At 43.7% G+C, this 8809-nt stretch overlaps 1 pseudogene across 1 annotated transcript; it reads right to left on the bottom strand.

The window, feature by feature from the left end:
- Positions 1 to 147: 147 nt before the first annotated feature.
- LOC146520806 (uncharacterized) lies at positions 148 to 8630 on the bottom strand (annotated as a pseudogene). Its single transcript, XR_014873721.1, has 2 exons — positions 6335 to 8630; positions 148 to 5386 (listed from the first exon to the last, which is right to left on the bottom strand). The product of XR_014873721.1 is annotated as an uncharacterized LOC146520806 (transcript).
- Between the last annotated feature and the right edge of the window lie 179 nt (positions 8631 to 8809).

Here is an 8809-nt window from a genome sequence, read left to right as displayed (position 1 = left end):
CTCTTTTTCCTTTTTTCCTTCTTTTTTTTTTTTCAATGGGCGTAACACCATCGGAGTGACGTCACCTGTTACCGTAACAGGCGCTACAGCGGGACGTCAAAAACGAGCAGCCGTAAATACGCGACACAACACGCACAGCGGATTTGTTTGGCTATTTTATACAGAAAACCACTTTTTACAAGAACAAGGGAATAAATAAAAATGTTAATGTTATTTTTGTTGCATTTGTATGCAAGTTACTGTCATTTTATTACGTTTCAAATAAATAGACAAACTCGTGTTGTGTGGGAATAATAAACAGCATTATCTGCACGCTGTTTATTTCCTGAAACCTTAAGGCTTCATGCAATGGATGATCTATTTCTATCGTTTCCTATTTCTGTATTGTTGGTACACAGGATTAATTCAATATTACATGTAAGCTCATTGTATATATCGCACATTTGTACATAGTATAAAACACTTTTGAATTAATAATGCTTGATTTTCCCGTCTTTTAGGATATCTTTGATTTTTCCTTCTGACTTGTGAGCTGTTGTAAGACGTAAATTTCTTAAGTGTGGGATTAATTAAGGTGCCACACAGCCTGACAAAAGAGATTTCATACATTTTTGAACCAAGAAATTGTGATAAACACCTTACGTGGCACAAAGACAGCACTTATTGGAATAAACAGCTAATTCAACACATTTTATTACCATTTCATGTTTTGGTGTGCGTTTTATATGAAGTCTGTGAAGGTTCTCAGTCATCCAGGTCATCGTAGTCAAAGGAGCTTGCAAAGAAAAGCGTCTGGACTTCTTTAAGTTACTTGAAGACGTTTCACCTCTCATCCGAGAGGCTTCTTCAGTTCTAAGGTCAAATGGTGGAGAGTCCCAGATATAACCCTAGTGGGAGTGTCCCCCCACAGAGGGACAAAAGGACCCCCTGATGATCCTCTAATCGCCTGAGCCAAGGTGTGGAACTGGGTGTGGGTCCCAATCAGCCAGAGTTTCAGGTGAGTTCATTGTGAAACCTGGCCCCACCTTATCATGCGAATTCCTGAGGTCAGATGGCCCAGGATGTGAGTGGGCCTTAAGGCGTCTGGGAAGGGATCTCAAAACTGGATTATAGATGGCAGAGAGTTGGTGTCGTAAACCACCGCCTCTGTTCAAAGATGGTCGCTCACAGTGGACATAGATGCTTCTTTCACTCCTCTTTCAAACCATCTGTCCTCTCTGTCCAAAATGTGAACATTGGCATCCTCGAAAGAGTGACCTTTGACCTTAAGATGCAGATGGACTGCTGAGTCTTGTCCTGTGGAGGTGGCTCTTCTGTGTTGTGCCATGCGCTTGTGAAGTGGCTGTTTGGTCTCTCCAATGTAGAGGTCTGGGCATTCCTCGCTGCACTGTACGGCATACACCACATTGTTAAGTCTGTGTTTTGGCGTTTTGTCTTTCGGGTGAACCAGTTTTTGTCTGAGTGTGTTGCTGGGTCTGAAGTACACCGGGATGTCATGCTTGGAGAAAACCCTCCTGAGTTTCTCTGATACACCGGCTACATAGGGGATGACAATGTTGTTGCGCCTGTCCTTCTTATCCTCCCTCGCTGGTGTCTGATCTTCTTTTCTGTGCCTCTTTGCTGACTTTATAAACGCCCAGTTAGGATAACCGCACGTTTTGAGTGCTTCCTTTACATGTGTGTGTTCCTTCTTTTTCCCTTCAGGCTTAGAGGGAACATGTTCTGCCCGGTGGTGTAGGGTCCTAATTACTCCAAGTTTGTGTTCCAGAGGGTGATGGGAGTCAAACAGGAGGTACTGGTCCGTGTGTGTGGGCTTCCGGTAAACTTCGATGTTGAGGTTGCCATTCTCTTCAATGTGCACAGCGCAGTCCAGGAAAGGCAAACAGTCATCCTTCGTGTCTTCCCTGGTGAACTTGATGTTTTTATCCACAGCGTTGATGTGCGCAGTGAAGGATTCCACTTCTTGTGTCTTGATTTTGACCCAGGTGTCGTCTACATATCTGTACCAGTGGCTGGGTACTCTTCCTTTGAAAGAGCCAAGAGCCTTCCTTTCCACTTCCTCCATGTAAAGGTTGGCTACAATAGGTGACACGGGGGAGCCCATGGCACAGCCATGTTTTTGTCTGTAATAGCCTTCGTTGTATTTGAAATATGTAGTGGTGAGGCAGAGGTCTAACAGTGTGCAAATCTGATCGGGTGTGAAGTTGGTCCTGTCCTCCAAGGAGTTGTCTTCTTGTAGTCGTTTTCTGACAGTCTCCACTGCCTCCGTGGTGGGGATGCAAGTGAAGAGAGAGACTACATCAAAGGACACCATGGTTTCATCTGGATCCAGGGTAAGTTTCTGGACCTTGTCAGTGAAGTCGGTGGAGTTCTTGATGTGGTGTGGGGTGTTCCCCACGAGAGGAGCAAGGATGGTAGCAAGGTGTTTTGCAATGTTATAAGCGGCTGAGTTTATGCTACTGACTATGGGTCTGAGTGGGACAGCTTCCTTGTGGATTTTTGGAAGTCCGTAAATGCAGGGTATGGCATCCCCTGGATAAAGGCGGTGATAAGTAAGGCGGTCAATGATTTTGTCCTTTTCCAAGTCTTGAAGGCAAGCTATAACTTTCTTTTTGTAGCTGCTTGTGGGGTCTCGCTTTAAGGCTTCGTAGGTATTGTTGTCACTGAGGAGAGTAGTGATCTTTGTATGGTAATCTGTAGTGTTTAGGACCACGGTGCATCTTCCCTTATCCGCTGGTAAAACAGTGATGTTGTGGTCTTTGCTCAGGGAAGAGACGGCCTTCTTTTCCTGTATTGTGAGGTTGGACGGAGGGACTTTGGCACTGGAGAGGGTGGCTGAGACTTTCATCCTGATTTGCTCTGCTTCTGTCTGTGATAATTTATTAATCCGAATGGCAGATTCTGTGGCTGTGATGAGGTCCACTATGGGCAACTGTTGTGGAGAAATGGCAAAATTGAGACCTTTGGCTAATACTCTCTTTTCAGGTTCAGTGAGATTCCTGTCTGAAAAGTTCTTAACCCATTTCTCCTGGCTGTCTTCAGGTGTGTTTTCTTCTATGGGTTGTGTAGGTTCAGATTCAGAATGAGGAGTGTGTGTTTTTGAATGCAAGGTGTGAAATTTCCTGCGTTGTCTTTCTTTTCCTTTCGAGTGTTGGGCCCGCTGAGCCTTGTCCACAAACTTGTAAACCTCTTCTAAGATTGGAGAGGGTAGAAGTGTTTCCAGTTCCTGCAGAGTCTGGCTGATCTTGATTTGGAGGGCATCTATAGTGAAATGGACCTGTCTTATCCTTTCACTTAAAAGGTGATTTTGCGCTCTCTGTAGAATCAAGTCTGCTCTGTATCCCCTGACAGTGGATCCAAGGCGCAGGCTCTTGGGAACAACTCTGGTTTGTCTGCATCTTAGGTTGAAACGGAGATGGTTCCTATAATCCGCTAGTTTCCTTGATTCCCTTTCATACTCCCGCACCAGTTGAAGGGTGTTCCTCCCAAAATGTACGGCAATATGTCTGTGAAGGTTCTCAGTCATCCAGGTCATCGTAGTCAAAGGAGCTTGCAAAGAAAAGCGTCTGGACTTCTTTAAGTTACTTGAAGACGTTTCACCTCTCATCCGAGAAGCTTCTTCAGTTCTAAGGTCAAATGGTGGAGAGTCCCAGATATAACCCTAGTGGGAGTTTCCCCCCACAGAGGGACAAAAGGACCCCCTGATGATCCTCTAATCGCCTGAGCCAAGGTGTGGAACTGGGTGTGGGTCCCAATCAGCCAGAATTTCAGGTGAGCTCATTGTGAAACCTGGCCCCACCTTATCATGTGATTTCCTGAGGTCAGATGGCCCAGGATGTGAGTGGGCCTTAAGGCGTCTGGGAAGGGATCTCAAAACTGGATTATAGATGGCAGAGAGTTGGTGTCGTAAACCACCGCCTCTGTTCAAAGATGGTCGCTCACAGTGGACATAGATGCTTCTTTCACTCCTCTTTCAAACCATCTGTCCTCTCTGTCCAACATGTGAACATTGGCATCCTCGAAAGAGTGACCTTTGTCCTTAAGATGCAGATGGACAGCTGAATCTTGTCCTGTGGAGGTCGCTCTTCTGTGTTGTGCCATGCGCTTGTGAAGTGGCTGTTTGGTCTCTCCAATGTAGAGGTCTGGGCATTCCTCGCTGCACTGTACAGCAAACACCACATTGTTAAGTCTGTGTTTTGGCGTTTTGTCTTTCGGGTGAACCAGTTTTTGTCTGAGTGTGTTGCTGGGTCTGAAGTACACTGGGATGTCATGCTTGGAGAAAACCCTCCTGAGTTTCTCTGATACACCGGCTACATAGGGGATGACAATGTTGTTGCGCCTGTCCTTCTTATCCTCCCTCGCTGGTGTCTGATCTTCTTTTCTGTGCCTCTTTGCTGACTTTAAAAACGCCCATTTAGGATAGCCGCACGTTTTGAGTGCTTCCTTTACATGTGTGTGTTCCTTCTTTTTCCAAAGAAGTCCAGACGCTTTTCTTTGCAAGCTCCTTTGACTGTTTTATATGAAGCTATACTTATTCTTTGTTTTGTTTTTTTAACCATGACTAAAGACAAAATTAAACTTGAAAGGAATGTAACAAGAAATAAGATGGAAAAGGTTCATTAAGCACTGCCTCACATTCAGCAGAGGGAGACATTTTCATACTTAAGCTCAGAATAAGGAATTAGACATCAGTTATATTTTTGTAACGTTATATCCTGTTAAATACAGTGAGTCAGTGTCTTCTCTTACCACCGCTTATTGATGCTGTCTATACAATCCATGTGAGAAAAGCACAGAGAACAACACATATGTGCAAAGGAACGAGACTGTGGGAACAAACCTCCATTTGCCCTTTAGATGACAAGAAAAGTGCTTCATGAAAAATGACTTCACACTGAAGAGTTGTTCATCACAGCAGCGCTGGTGTGACGGAGGATAATCTAAGTTGAATTTCAAAGAGCATCCTCACAAAATGATCTGGAAATGCATAGACAGCGACACATGACCCACAAACCAACTGTCCAATAAGACAGTGACATAATGAAGCGCAGCTCTACATCACTTTGTTTTCATGGGCATCTTTACATTCAAATTTGAGGTCTGCTGATTTTTAGATACAGCTTCATATCAACCTCAATCGGCTTTGCCCGCCAAGTTAATAGTCTGCAAGGTGACCTGCTGTCAAGGCGCACACATGCCCAACCAAACACAGGAAGCGCGCAGTCTAGCATATTCACAATGAAACAAAAAGAGAAAGTTAAGGTCCGGCCTGCTTCTTTACTCAGTTTAAAGAGGCTCCTATGTTGATTTTCCATTTGACACTTTTTTTCATATTTGAATCTACACACCAGGAAAGATATAAAGCAAGGAGGTCATATGGAATTTACTACACTACACACAGTGTTGGGAAGGTTACTTTTAAAATGTATTCCATTAAAGATTACAGGCCCCAAAATGTATTCTGTAACGTATTCCGTTACGTTACTCAATGAGAGTAACGTATTCTGAATACTTTGGATTACTTAATATATTATCATGCTGTTTACAACTACATGAATGTACTATTGCTGTAATTTATTACTGTTACTGAAGGTCCGCGGCTCCGAACCGTAGTAAAGGGACCTCTGGCTAATACGGTGGGTTCTGTGTCGGCTCGTAGCTGAAAACTAGCTTTACTTTGTTGTCTGGGTCAACTTTGCTAGCAGAGACAGAGAGAGGCGTTGAAAGGCTGCTCCAACAGAACTTATTGTTTCAGAGGAAAACACGAACACGGTGTACAGTCGAGTCTTAATAGCTTACTTACAACTGGGCTCGTCAGGCTCTCTTCTTGGCTGCAGTGGTTATTATTATATTTACATGCTTCCAGCTCCCGTTTCTGCTCGATGACAGCTCGTACTTTTCCTTTTTCTCCCTCCCTCGCTCACAGACACATAACGTGTATGGCAGTCCATTCTCCCTGCAGCACGGACTACACTGCCCATGATGCTACATTCTTTAGAGCTATACCTGTAGCATTCTGCCTGTTAGCTTAGCACAACAAAAAAGGCGCTCTCTCACCCAGGAAACACGCAGAGAGAGAGCGTCACCCTGTAACCATGGCAACCGTAACGCTGCCGCCTGGAACAACAGAACGTAGCTGTCAAACAAAACCCAAACAGTCCTGACCCGCCACAATATGAAACAGGGAAGTACCGCCGTGTAATCCATTTATTTCAACAAAGTAACTGTATTCTAAATACCACCTTTTTAAACGGTAACTGTAACGGAATACAGTTACTCATATTTTGTATTTTAAATACGTAACGGCGGTACATGTATTCCGTTACTCCCCAACACTGACTACACATTTAATTCTGCAATACTGACAAAAAAATGCAATTTTGAGTACATGGTGAAGAAATGCTGCTGCAGTAAAGGAAGCTGTCAGCATGACTCTCTGGGAAGAATTCTTAAGAAATAAACGTGTAAAATGACAGAAAAAAGCTCGTGTGTGACTGAAACGCAAGACTAAATGCTGCATACGGTAAAATATTCTTTTGTTGACTGGTGGAGGGCTCAGTGTTGAACCACACTGTAAGTGAAAAGGCTTTCTAATCAAATGAATCAGTAAACTATATACACTCCCTGGCCGCTGGTTAACTGCTCATTAACGCAATTATCTAGTCGGCCAATCGCATGGCAGCAACTCAATATATTTGGACAGGAAGACATGGGTAGGACAATCTGCGAAAGTGCAAACTGAGCATCAGGAGGAAGAAATGTGATGTAAGTTCTCTAAGTGACGAGTGTTTGTCAAGCAAACCTCCACAAAAACAAAAAACAACTGAAAAACATTTGATTGATAGATTTTTAAAACCTCTGTAAGGATTTGGAAACTGAAAAGCCAAATGACTGTATTGTAGCAGAATGGGTTAACATTTACTGTATCAAAGAGTAACAGCATGTGCAGAGGGCGATCGGGATTATTCATGCTGGATAAGTTTGACCTGTGACCTCCTCCCCGCCACAGCATCAGGTGTCCAGCTTGTAGCCCGTCACAGATTAAACCTTCGTAATCAGTTCCTTCAGTCTGTTAGCATCACAAGCTTAAAGCTGCTCCCCTGGCAGACCAGAAGTGTCTGATGGAACATTTGCTGCATGTGTTGAAGGATCGGAGCTTCTATAGGAAGTCGAGCCTTCTCGTATGCAGCCTGTGTTGGTCCTTCAGTCCTATCTAATAGGTCCTCATCTCCATGGACCATGCAATATGCGCCAAACTACTGTGCTACAAAAATGGGAAATAGATGCAGCAGTTTATTGAAATTAGGCATGAAATTCCCCTTTCTGTTGGCATAGAGACATTTAATCTCTGAGATTTGTCGGTAAAAGAAGAAAAACCGTGCAACACCAGCAGTAAGTCTCAGTTTTTCTACACAATAAAGATGCTGTAGTTTACTCTGGACACATTATAAGATCAAACAAACAATAAAAACAGGAACTTTCTTTCATTTAATCATTACTGTACCGCGAATGTGTGCACGAGAGGTCTGTATCAGTAGGACAAGCTGGAAAATTACAGTTAAAAGCCCAAAACTTTGTCCTACTTCAAGACGTCTTTGCTGGGCCGATTCTGGCCCACGGGTCTTATGTTTGACACCCTGGAAAGCAAACAGCACACTAACACACATGCTTTACTGACCACACATCTTCATTTTGTGCTCATACATCTGCACTGCGACACAGAACCATCCAACTTAACCACACAACAAAGTCTTTTTTAACTGTAACTTAATGTTAAAGCTGATCTAAAATATTGAGCACGACTTCTACCACCTCACGTTTCTTTCTCTCTCAGGAAGCCTAAAGTTGGCTGACTGCTGCTGCATGCTTTCAGTTGTGTGACTCTTACAGTCGGGTGAAACATTTCAGGGGAAACATCGGAAGCGTCGGCTCTGAGTGGGTCCTCCTGTTGCCCAAAGAGCATCAATCAGCTAAGTAACACAAACACAACCAGTGCACAGGACGATGATCTCACCCATGTGTTATAGCTCAAAAACATTTAAATAACCAATTATTAAACCATATGCAGAAACCTCTTAATCCTGCTGTGACCACGCAGAGCCATTTTATACGCACTCTGTATTAAAAATGAATGAAGCTTAATGAGAAAATCAGCCCGTTTCCCATCATCTGCTTCTGCATCAGTACTTCAGGACGGAAAAGCAGCATTTTGGCAGGATGTTAATGTTTCTCTTGTGAATGTACGGCACCAGGCTTCAGGTCGCACATTAGCAAAGCACTGACACATTCATACACAACCCACAATAAGTATGAACTACTATTTATTAACTCTTATCAGCCCAGTTAGCAGTGCAGTGGTGCACATCATACTGATAGCAGGATTCATGCTTTTTGAAACAAGGACTCAGCTCTTCATCGTTCTGTGTCCGCCACGCTTCAGGTCAGTGTCGTCTCCACTGACTTCATCTCAGTACTGCTGAACCCTGCAGGTCACGAGGATCTAACACAGACGCATGTGAATGTGTTTAAAGTGTGCACAATATTTAGCTCACCAAAATATTTATAGTGCATTTTTCAACTCTGGTCCAAGATCCAATGGGAAGATTAACCCAATGATTCTGTCAGTGTTGAGAAGCTTTAGCTGTTTGTTTATTTAAGAGGAAGAGTGTGGGAATCAGAAAAGTCAGAGGCTGACCTCTGACCTCGAGCTGCACTGTTGGAAGCGTTAGTGTGTTTGTTTTAGCTCGACTCATTCACACGTCTTCAATGGCGATGAAGAGGAACACTGAGACACAAACCACTGAGACCA

Source organism: Neolamprologus multifasciatus, chromosome 4, assembly GCF_963576455.1.
Source record: "Neolamprologus multifasciatus chromosome 4, fNeoMul1.2, whole genome shotgun sequence".
Lineage (NCBI taxonomy): Eukaryota > Metazoa > Chordata > Actinopteri > Cichliformes > Cichlidae > Neolamprologus > Neolamprologus multifasciatus.
This window is presented reverse-complemented; position numbering and strand designations above follow the sequence as displayed.